We start from the raw sequence: 13,136 nt of genomic DNA, 5'->3' as shown, positions 1-13,136 counted from the left end.
AAATAGAAGCTTCTGAATAGGAGAAAAAGTCTGTAATAATGGCAATTTTGGTCACATTGAGGCTTTAAAAAGTAGTTATTCAACATGAGGCACATTCCAAATGACATTTTGAATCAACTTTTCTACAGTCCAAAAAATCTATTTTCTGATGAAAAACGGTGACCCGTGACCTGTCGAAATTTCTCCAGATGGTCAGGATTGGAAATTTTTTTATGTTTAATTTTTTGAGTGTAAATGACTATTCCATGTAAATTATCACTTTTGGAACAAAAATAAGTGTGTTTAGAGTCACTTTAATGCCTGAAATTGGTCGAAATAGAAGCTTCTGAATAGGAGAAAAAGTCTGTAATAATGGCAATTTTGGTCACATTGAGGCTTTAAAAAGTAGTTATTCAAAAATGAGGCACACTCCAAATGACATTTTAAATACATTTTTCTACAGTCCAAAAAATCAATTTTCTGATGAAAAACGATGACCCGTGACCTGTCGAAATTTCTCCAGATGGTCAGAAATGGAAATTTTTCAATGTTTAATTTTTTGACTTTTAGTGTAAATGACTATTCCATGTAAATGATCACTTTTGGAACAAAAATAGGTGTGTTTAGAGTCACTTTAATGCCTGAAATTGGTCGAAATAGAAGCTTCTGAATAGGAGAAAAAGTCTGTAATAATGGCAATTTTGGTCACATTGAGGCTTTAAAAAGTAGTTATTCAACATGAGGTACATTCCAAATGACATTTTGAATCAATTTTTCTACAGTCCAAAAAATCAATTTTCTGATGAAAAACGATGACCCGTGATCTGTCGAAATTTCTCCAGATGGTCAGAAATATAATTTTTTTTAATGTTTAATTTTTTGAGTGTAAATGACTATTCCATGTAAATTATCACTTTTGGAACAAAAATAAGTGTGTTTAGAGTCACTTTAATGCCCGAAATTGGTCGAAAAAGAAGCTTCTGAATAGGAGAAAAAGTCTGTAATAATGGCAATTTTGGTCACATTGAGGCTTTAAAAAGTAGTTATTCAACATCAGACACATTCCAAATGACATTTTGAATCAATTTTTCTACAGTCCAAAAAATCAATTTTCTGATGAAAAACGATGACCCGTGACCTGTCGAAATTTCTCCAGATGGTCAGGATTGGAAATTTTTTAATGTTTAATTTTTTGAGTGTAAATGACTATTCCATGTAAATTATCACTTTTGGAACAAAAATAAGTGTGTTTAGAGACACTTTAATGCCTGAAATTGGTCGAAATAGAAGCTTCTGAATAGGAGAAAAAGTCTGTAATAATGGCAATTTTGGTCACATTGAGGCTTTAAAAAGTAGTTATTCAACATCAGACACATTCCAAATGACATTTTGAATCAATTTTTCTACAGTCCAAAAAATCAATTTTCTGATGAAAAACGATGACCCGTGACCTGTCGAAATTTCTCCAGATGGTCAGAAATGGAAATTTTTTAATGTTTAAGTTTTTTGACTGCTAATGACTATTCCATGTAAATTATCACTTTTGGAACAAAAATAAGTGTGTTTAGAGTCACTTTAATGCCTGAAATTGGTCGAAATAGAAGCTTCTGAATAGGAGAAAAAGTCTATAATAATGGCAATTTTGGTCACATTGAGGCTTTAAAAAGTAGTTATTCAACATCAGACACATTCCATATGACATTTTGAATCAATTTTTCTACAGTCCAAAAAATCAATTTTCTGATGAAAAACGATGACCCGTGACCTGTCGAAATTTCTCCAGATGGTCAGAAATGGAAATTTTTTAATGTTTAATTTTTTGACTGCTAATGACTATTCCCTGTAAATTATCACTTTTGGAACAAAAATAAGTGTGTTTAGAGTCACTTTAATGCCTGAAATTGGTCGAAATAGAAGCTTCTGAATAGGAGAAAAAGTCTGTAATAATGGCAATTTTGGTCACATTGAGGCTTTAAAAAGTAGTTATTCAACATGAGGCACATTCCAAATGACATTTTGAATCAACTTTTCTACAGTCCAAAAAATCTATTTTCTGATGAAAAACGGTGACCCGTGACCTGTCGAAATTTCTCCAGATGGTCAGGATTGGAAATTTTTTTATGTTTAATTTTTTGAGTGTAAATGACTATTCCATGTAAATTATCACTTTTGGAACAAAAATAAGTGTGTTTAGAGTCACTTTAATGCCTGAAATTGGTCGAAATAGAAGCTTCTGAATAGGAGAAAAAGTCTGTAATAATGGCAATTTTGGTCACATTGAGGCTTTAAAAAGTAGTTATTCAACATCAGACACATTCCAAATGACATTTTGAATAAATTTTTCTACAGTCCAAAAAATCAATTTTCTGATGAAAAACGATGACCCGTGACCTGTCGAAATTTCTCCAGATGGTCAGAAATGGAAATTTTTTAATGTTTAATTTTTTGACTGCTAATGACTATTCCATGTAAATTATCACTTTTGGAACAAAAATAAGTGTGTTTAGAGTCACTTTAATGCCTGAAATTGCTCGAAATAGAAGCTTCTGAATAGGAGAAAAAGTCTGTAATAATGGCAATTTTGGTCACATTGAGGCTTTAAAAAGTAGTTATTCAAAATGAGGCACACTCCAAATGACATTTTAAATACATTTTTCTACAGTCCAAAAAATCAATTTTCTGATGAAAAACGATGACCCGTGACCTGTCGAAATTTCTCCAGATGGTCAGAAATGGAAATTTTTCAATGTTTAATTTTTTGACTGCTAATGACTATTCCATGTAAATTATCACTTTTGGAACAAAAATAAGTGTGTTTAGAGTGACTTTAATGTCTGAAATTGGTTGAAATAGAAGCTTCTGAATAGGAGAAAAAGTCTGTAATAATGGCAATTTTGGTCACATTGAGGCTTTAAAAAGTAGTTATTCAACATGAGGCACACTCCAAATGACATTGTAAATACATTTTTCTACAGTCCAAAAATTCAATTTTCTGATGAAAAACGATGACCCGTGACCTGTCGAAATTTCTCCAGATGGTCAAAAATGGAAATTTTTTAATGTTTAATTTTTTGAGTGTAAATGACTATTCCATGTAAATTATCACTTTTGGAACAAAAATAAGTGTGTTTATAGTCACTTTAATGCCTGAAATTGGTCGGAATAGAAGCTTCTGAATAGGAGAAAAAGTCTGTAATAATGGCAATTTTGGTCACATTGAGGCTTTAAAAAGTAGTTATTCAACATCAGACACATTCCAAATGACATTTTGAATCAATTTTTCTACAGTCCAAAAAATCAATTTTCTGATGAAAAACGATGACCCGTGACCTGTCGAAATTTCTCCAGATGGTCAGGATTGGAAATTTTTTAATGTTTAATTTTTTGAGTGTAAATGACTATTCCATGTAAATTATCACTTTTGGAACAAAAATAAGTGTGTTTAGAGACACTTTAATGCCTGAAATTGGTCGAAATAGAAGCTTCTGAATAGGAGAAAAAGTCTGTAATAATGGCAATTTTGGTCACATTGAGGCTTTAAAAAGTAGTTATTCAACATCAGACACATTCCAAATGACATTTTGAATCAATTTTTCTACAGTCCAAAAAATCAATTTTCTGATGAAAAACGATGACCCGTGACCTGTCGAAATTTCTCCAGATGGTCAGAAATGGAAATTTTTTAATGTTTAATTTTTTGACTGCTAATGACTATTCCATGTAAATTATCACTTTTGGAACAAAAATAAGTGTGTTTAGAGTCACTTTAATGCCTGAAATTGGTCGAAATAGAAGCTTCTGAATAGGAGAAAAAGTCTGTAATAATGGCAATTTTGGTCACATTGAGGCTTTAAAAAGTAGTTATTCAACATGAGGCACATTCCAAATGACATTTTGAATCAATTTTTCTACAGTAAAAAAAAATCAATTTTCTGATGAAAAACGATGACCCGTGACCTGTCGAATTTTCTCCAGATGGTCAGAAATGGAAATTTTTTAATGTTTAATTTTTTGAGTGTAAATGACTATTCCATGTAAATTATCACTTTTGGAACAAAAATAAGTGTGTTTAGAGTCACTTTAATGCCTGAAATTAGTTGAAATAGAAGCTTCTGAATAGGAGAAAAAGTCTGTAATAATGGCAATTTTGGTCACATTGAGGCTTTAAAAAGTAGTTATTCAACATGAGGCACACTCCAAATGACATTTTAAATACATTTTTCTACAGTCCAAAAAATCAATTTTCTGATGAAAAACGATGACACGTGACCTGTCGAAATTTCTCCAGATGGTCAGAAATGGAAATTTTGTAATGTTTAATTTTTTTAGTGTAAATGACTATTCCATGTAAATGATCACTTTTGGAACAAAAATAGGTGTGTTTAGAGTCACTTTAATGCCTGAAATTGGTCGAAATAGAAGCTTCTGAATAGGAGAAAAAGTCTGTAATAATGGCAATTTTGGTCACATTGAGGCTTTAAAAAGTAGTTATTCAACATGAGGTACATTCCAAATGACATTTTGAATCAATTTTTCTACAGTCCAAAAAATCAATTTTCTGATGAAAAACGATGACCCGTGATCTGTCGAAATTTCTCCAGATGGTCAGAAATATAATTTTTTTTAATGTTTAATTTTTTGAGTGTAAATGACTATTCCATGTAAATTATCACTTTTGGAACAAAAATAAGTGTGTTTAGAGTCACTTTAATGCCTGAAATTGGTCGAAATAGAAGCTTCTGAATAGGAGAAAAAGTCTGTAATAATGGCAATTTTGGTCACATTGAGGCTTTAAAAAGTAGTTATTCAACATCAGACACATTCCAAATGACATTTTGAATCAATTTTTCTACAGTCCAAAAAATCAATTTTCTGATGAAAAACGATGACCCGTGACCTGTCGAAATTTCTCCAGATGGTCAGGATTGGAAATTTTTTAATGTTTAATTTTTTTAGTGTAAATGACTATTCCATGTAAATTATCACTTTTGGAACAAAAATAAGTGTGTTTAGAGACACTTTAATGCCTGAAATTGGTCGAAATAGAAGCTTCTGAATAGGAGAAAAAGTCTGTAATAATGGCAATTTTGGTCACATTGAGGCTTTAAAAAGTAGTTATTCAACATCAGACACATTCCAAATGACATTTTGAATCAATTTTTCTACAGTCCAAAAAATCAATTTTCTGATGAAAAACGATGACCCGTGACCTGTCGAAATTTCTCCAGATGGTCAGAAATGGAAATTTTTTAATGTTTAAGTTTTTTGACTGCTAATGACTATTCCATGTAAATTATCACTTTTGGAACAAAAATAAGTGTGTTTAGAGTCACTTTAATGCCTGAAATTGGTCGAAATAGAAGCTTCTGAATAGGAGAAAAAGTCTATAATAATGGCAATTTTGGTCACATTGAGGCTTTAAAAAGTAGTTATTCAACATCAGACACATTCCATATGACATTTTGAATCAATTTTTCTACAGTCCAAAAAATCAATTTTCTGATGAAAAACGATGACCCGTGACCTGTCGAAATTTCTCCAGATGGTCAGAAATGGAAATTTTTTAATGTTTAATTTTTTGACTGCTAATGACTATTCCCTGTAAATTATCACTTTTGGAACAAAAATAAGTGTGTTTAGAGTCACTTTAATGCCTGACATTGGTCGAAATAGAAGCTTCTGAATAGGAGAAAAAGTCTGTAATAATGGCAATTTTGGTCACATTGAGGCTTTAAAAAGTAGTTATTCAACATGAGGCACACTCCAAATGACATTTTAAATACATTTTTCTACAGTCCAAAAAATCAATTTTCTGATGAAAAACGATGACACGTGACCTGTCGAAATTTCTCCAGATGGTCAGAAATGGAAATTTTGTAATGTTTAATTTTTTTAGTGTAAATGACTATTCCATGTAAATGATCACTTTTGGAACAAAAATAGGTGTGTTTAGAGTCACTTTAATGCCTGAAATTGGTCGAAATAGAAGCTTCTGAATAGGAGAAAAAGTCTGTAATAATGGCAATTTTGGTCACATTGAGGCTTTAAAAAGTAGTTATTCAACATGAGGTACATTCCAAATGACATTTTGAATCAATTTTTCTACAGTCCAAAAAATAAATTTTCTGATGAAAAACGATGACCCGTGATCTGTCGAAATTTCTCCAGATGGTCAGAAATATATATTTTTTTAATGTTTAATTTTTTGAGTGTAAATGACTATTCCATGTAAATTATCACTTTTGGAACAAAAATAAGTGTGTTTAGAGTCACTTTAATGGCTGAAATTGGTCGAAATAGAAGCTTCTGAATAGGAGAAAAAGTCTGTAATAATGGCAATTTTGGTCACATTGAGGCTTTAAAAAGTAGTTATTCAACATCAGACACATTCCAAATGACATTTTGAATCAATTTTTCTACAGTCCAAAAAATCAATTTTCTGATGAAAAACGATGACCCGTGACCTGTCGAAATTTCTCCAGATGGTCAGGATTGGAAATTTTTTAATGTTTAATTTTTTGAGTGTAAATGACTATTCCATGTAAATTATCACTTTTGGAACAAAAATAAGTGTGTTTAGAGACACTTTAATGCCTGAAATTGGTTGAAATAGAAGCTTCTGAATAGGAGAAAAAGTCTGTAATAATGGCAATTTTGGTCACATTGAGGCTTTAAAAAGTAGTTATTCAACATCAGACACATTCCAAATGACATTTTGAATCAATTTTTCTACAGTCCAAAAAATCAATTTTCTGATGAAAAACGATGACCCGTGACCTGTCGAAATTTCTCCAGATGGTCAGAAATGGAAATTTTTTAATGTTTAATTTTTTGACTGCTAATGACTATTCCATGTAAATTATCACTTTTGGAACAAAAATAAGTGTGTTTAGAGTCACTTTAATGCCTGAAATTGGTCGAAATAGAAGCTTCTGAATAGGAGAAAAAGTCTGTAATAATGGCAATTTTGGTCACATTGAGGCTTTAAAAAGTATTTATTCAACATCAGACACATTCCATATGACATTTTGAATCAATTTTTCTACAGTCCAAAAAATCAATTTTCTGATGAAAAACGATAACCCGTGACCTGTCGAAATTTCTCCAGATGGTCAGGATTGGAAATTTTTTAATGTTTAATTTTTTGAGTGTAAATGACTATTCCATGTAAATTATCACTTTTGGAACAACAATAAGTGTGTTTAGAGTCACTTTAATGCCTGAAATTGGTCGAAATAGAAGCTTCTGAATAGGAGAAAAAGTCTGTAATAATGGCAATTTTGGTCACATTGAGGCTTTAAAAAGTAGTTATTCAACATCAGACACATTCCAAATGACATTTTGAATCAATTTTTCTACAGTCCAAAAAATCAATTTTCTGATGAAAAACGATGACCCGTGACCTGTCGAAATTTCTCCAGATGGTCAGAAATGGAAATTTTTTAATGTTTAATTTTTTGACTGCTAATGACTATTCCATGTAAATTATCACTTTTGGAACAAAAATAAGAGTGTTTAGAGTCACTTTAATGCCTGAAATTGGTCGAAATAGAAGCTTCTGAATAGGAGAAAAAGTCTATAATAATGGCAATTTTGGTCACATTGAGGCTTTAAAAAGTATTTATTCAACATCAGACACATTCCATATGACATTTTGAATCAATTTTTCTACAGTCCAAAAAATCAATTTTCTGATGAAAAACGATGACCCGTGACCTGTCGAAATTTCTCCAGATGGTCAGAAATGGAAATTTTTTAATGTTTAATTTTTTGACTGCTAATGACTATTCCCTGTAAATTATCACTTTTGGAACAAAAATAAGTGTGTTTAGAGTCACTTTAATGCCTGAAATTGGTCGAAATAGAAGCTTCTGAATAGGAGAAAAAGTCTGTAATAATGGCAATTTTGGTCACATTGAGGCTTTAAAAAGTAGTTATTCAACATGAGGCACATTCCAAATGACATTTTGAATCAACTTTTCTACAGTCCAAAAAATCAATTTTCTGATGAAAAACGGTGACCCGTGACCTGTCGAAATTTCTCCAGATGGTCAGGATTGGAAATTTTTTAATGTTTAATTTTTTGAGTGTAAATGACTATTCCATGTAAATTATCACTTTTGGAACAAAAATAAGTGTGTTTAGAGACACTTTAATGCCTGAAATTGGTCGAAATAGAAGCTTCTGAATAGGAGAAAAAGTCTGTAATAATGGCAATTTTGGTCACATTGAGGCTTTAAAAAGTAGTTATTCAACATCAGACACATTCCAAATGACATTTTGAATCAATTTTTCTACAGTCCAAAAAATCAATTTTCTGATGAAAAACGATGACCCGTGACCTGTCGAAATTTCTCCAGATGGTCAGAAATGGAAATTTTTTAATGTTTAAGTTTTTTGACTGCTAATGACTATTCCATGTAAATTATCACTTTTGGAACAAAAATAAGTGTGTTTAGAGTCACTTTAATGCCTGAAATTGGTCGAAATAGAAGCTTCTGAATAGGAGAAAAAGTCTATAATAATGGCAATTTTGGTCACATTGAGGCTTTAAAAAGTAGTTATTCAACATCAGACACATTCCATATGACATTTTGAATCAATTTTTCTACAGTCCAAAAAATCAATTTTCTGATGAAAAACGATGACCCGTGACCTGTCGAAATTTCTCCAGATGGTCAGAAATGGAAATTTTTTAATGTTTAATTTTTTGACTGCTAATGACTATTCCCTGTGAATTATCACTTTTGGAACAAAAATAAGTGTGTTTAGAGTCACTTTAATGCCTGACATTGGTCGAAATAGAAGCTTCTGAATAGGAGAAAAAGTCTGTAATAATGGCAATTTTGGTCACATTGAGGCTTTAAAAAGTAGTTATTCAACATGAGGCACACTCCAAATGACATTTTAAATACATTTTTCTACAGTCCAAAAAATCAATTTTCTGATGAAAAACGATGACACGTGACCTGTCGAAATTTCTCCAGATGGTCAGAAATGGAAATTTTGTAATGTTTAATTTTTTTAGTGTAAATGACTATTCCATGTAAATGATCACTTTTGGAACAAAAATAGGTGTGTTTAGAGTCACTTTAATGCCTGAAATTGGTCGAAATAGAAGCTTCTGAATAGGAGAAAAAGTCTGTAATAATGGCAATTTTGGTCACATTGAGGCTTTAAAAAGTAGTTATTCAACATGAGGTACATTCCAAATGACATTTTGAATCAATTTTTCTACAGTCCAAAAAATAAATTTTCTGATGAAAAACGATGACCCGTGATCTGTCGAAATTTCTCCAGATGGTCAGAAATATATATTTTTTTAATGTTTAATTTTTTGAGTGTAAATGACTATTCCATGTAAATTATCACTTTTGGAACAAAAATAAGTGTGTTTAGAGTCACTTTAATGGCTGAAATTGGTCGAAATAGAAGCTTCTGAATAGGAGAAAAAGTCTGTAATAATGGCAATTTTGGTCACATTGAGGCTTTAAAAAGTAGTTATTCAACATCAGACACATTCCAAATGACATTTTGAATCAATTTTTCTACAGTCCAAAAAATCAATTTTCTGATGAAAAACGATGACCCGTGACCTGTCGAAATTTCTCCAGATGGTCAGGATTGGAAATTTTTTAATGTTTAATTTTTTGAGTGTAAATGACTATTCCATGTAAATTATCACTTTTGGAACAAAAATAAGTGTGTTTAGAGACACTTTAATGCCTGAAATTGGTCGAAATAGAAGCTTCTGAATAGGAGAAAAAGTCTGTAATAATGGCAATTTTGGTCACATTGAGGCTTTAAAAAGTAGTTATTCAACATCAGACACATTCCAAATGACATTTTGAATCAATTTTTCTACAGTCCAAAAAATCAATTTTCTGATGAAAAACGATGACCCGTGACCTGTCGAAATTTCTCCAGATGGTCAGAAATGGAAATTTTTTAATGTTTAATTTTTTGACTGCTAATGACTATTCCATGTAAATTATCACTTTTGGAACAAAAATAAGTGTGTTTAGAGTCACTTTAATGCCTGAAATTGGTCGAAATAGAAGCTTCTGAATAGGAGAAAAAGTCTGTAATAATGGCAATTTTGGTCACATTGAGGCTTTAAAAAGTATTTATTCAACATCAGACACATTCCATATGACATTTTGAATCAATTTTTCTACAGTCCAAAAAATCAATTTTCTGATGAAAAACGATAACCCGTGACCTGTCGAAATTTCTCCAGATGGTCAGGATTGGAAATTTTTTAATGTTTAATTTTTTGAGTGTAAATGACTATTCCATGTAAATTATCACTTTTGGAACAACAATAAGTGTGTTTAGAGTCACTTTAATGCCTGAAATTGGTCGAAATAGAAGCTTCTGAATAGGAGAAAAAGTCTGTAATAATGGCAATTTTGGTCACATTGAGGCTTTAAAAAGTAGTTATTCAACATCAGACACATTCCAAATGACATTTTGAATCAATTTTTCTACAGTCCAAAAAATCAATTTTCTGATGAAAAACGATGACCCGTGACCTGTCGAAATTTCTCCAGATGGTCAGAAATGGAAATTTTTTAATGTTTAATTTTTTGACTGCTAATGACTATTCCATGTAAATTATCACTTTTGGAACAAAAATAAGAGTGTTTAGAGTCACTTTAATGCCTGAAATTGGTCGAAATAGAAGCTTCTGAATAGGAGAAAAAGTCTATAATAATGGCAATTTTGGTCACATTGAGGCTTTAAAAAGTATTTATTCAACATCAGACACATTCCATATGACATTTTGAATCAATTTTTCTACAGTCCAAAAAATCAATTTTCTGATGAAAAACGATGACCCGTGACCTGTCGAAATTTCTCCAGATGGTCAGAAATGGAAATTTTTTAATGTTTAATTTTTTGACTGCTAATGACTATTCCCTGTAAATTATCACTTTTGGAACAAAAATAAGTGTGTTTAGAGTCACTTTAATGCCTGAAATTGGTCGAAATAGAAGCTTCTGAATAGGAGAAAAAGTCTGTAATAATGGCAATTTTGGTCACATTGAGGCTTTAAAAAGTAGTTATTCAACATGAGGCACATTCCAAATGACATTTTGAATCAACTTTTCTACAGTCCAAAAAATCTATTTTCTGATGAAAAACGGTGACCCGTGACCTGTCGAAATTTCTCCAGATGGTCAGGATTGGAAATTTTTTTATGTTTAATTTTTTGAGTGTAAATGACTATTCCATGTAAATTATCACTTTTGGAACAAAAATAAGTGTGTTTAGAGTCACTTTAATGCCTGAAATTGGTCGAAATAGAAGCTTCTGAATAGGAGAAAAAGTCTGTAATAATGGCAATTTTGGTCACATTGAGGCTTTAAAAAGTAGTTATTCAACATCAGACACATTCCAAATGACATTTTGAATAAATTTTTCTACAGTCCAAAAAATCAATTTTCTGATGAAAAACGATGACCCGTGACCTGTCGAAATTTCTCCAGATGGTCAGAAATGGAAATTTTTTAATGTTTAATTTTTTGACTGCTAATGACTATTCCATGTAAATTATCACTTTTGGAACAAAAATAAGTGTGTTTAGAGTCACTTTAATGCCTGAAATTGCTCGAAATAGAAGCTTCTGAATAGGAGAAAAAGTCTGTAATAATGGCAATTTTGGTCACATTGAGGCTTTAAAAAGTAGTTATTCAAAATGAGGCACACTCCAAATGACATTTTAAATACATTTTTCTACAGTCCAAAAAATCAATTTTCTGATGAAAAACGATGACCCGTGACCTGTCGAAATTTCTCCAGATGGTCAGAAATGGAAATTTTTCAATGTTTAATTTTTTGACTGCTAATGACTATTCCATGTAAATTATCACTTTTGGAACAAAAATAAGTGTGTTTAGAGTGACTTTAATGTCTGAAATTGGTTGAAATAGAAGCTTCTGAATAGGAGAAAAAGTCTGTAATACTGGCAATTTTGGTCACATTGAGGCTTTAAAAAGTAGTTATTCAACATGAGGCACACTCCAAATGACATTGTAAATACATTTTTCTACAGTCCAAAAATTCAATTTTCTGATGAAAAACGATGACCCGTGACCTGTCGAAATTTCTCCAGATGGTCAAAAATGGAAATTTTTTAATGTTTAATTTTTTGAGTGTAAATGACTATTCCATGTAAATTATCACTTTTGGAACAAAAATAAGTGTGTTTATAGTCACTTTAATGCCTGAAATTGGTCGGAATAGAAGCTTCTGAATAGGAGAAAAAGTCTGTAATAATGGCAATTTTGGTCACATTGAGGCTTTAAAAAGTAGTTATTCAACATCAGACACATTCCAAATGACATTTTGAATCAATTTTTCTACAGTCCAAAAAATCAATTTTCTGATGAAAAACGATGACCCGTGACCTGTCGAAATTTCTCCAGATGGTCAGGATTGGAAATTTTTTAATGTTTAATTTTTTGAGTGTAAATGACTATTCCATGTAAATTATCACTTTTGGAACAAAAATAAGTGTGTTTAGAGACACTTTAATGCCTGAAATTGGTCGAAATAGAAGCTTCTGAATAGGAGAAAAAGTCTGTAATAATGGCAATTTTGGTCACATTGAGGCTTTAAAAAGTAGTTATTCAACATCAGACACATTCCAAATGACATTTTGAATCAATTTTTCTACAGTCCAAAAAATCAATTTTCTGATGAAAAACGATGACCCGTGACCTGTCGAAATTTCTCCAGATGGTCAGAAATGGAAATTTTTTAATGTTTAATTTTTTGACTGCTAATGACTATTCCATGTAAATTATCACTTTTGGAACAAAAATAAGTGTGTTTAGAGTCACTTTAATGCCTGAAATTGGTCGAAATAGAAGCTTCTGAATAGGAGAAAAAGTCTGTAATAATGGCAATTTTGGTCACATTGAGGCTTTAAAAAGTAGTTATTCAACATGAGGCACATTCCAAATGACATTTTGAATCAATTTTTCTACAGTAAAAAAAAATCAATTTTCTGATGAAAAACGATGACCCGTGACCTGTCGAATTTTCTCCAGATGGTCAGAAATGGAAATTTTTTAATGTTTAATTTTTTGAGTGTAAATGACTATTCCATGTAAATTATCACTTTTGGAACAAAAATAAGTGTGTTTAGA

The sequence above is a fragment of the Triturus cristatus genome, chromosome 9 (assembly GCF_964204655.1).
Source record: "Triturus cristatus chromosome 9, aTriCri1.1, whole genome shotgun sequence".
NCBI lineage: Eukaryota > Metazoa > Chordata > Amphibia > Caudata > Salamandridae > Triturus > Triturus cristatus.
The sequence above is the reverse complement of the archived record's forward strand: the minus strand, read 5'-3'. Positions refer to the sequence as shown.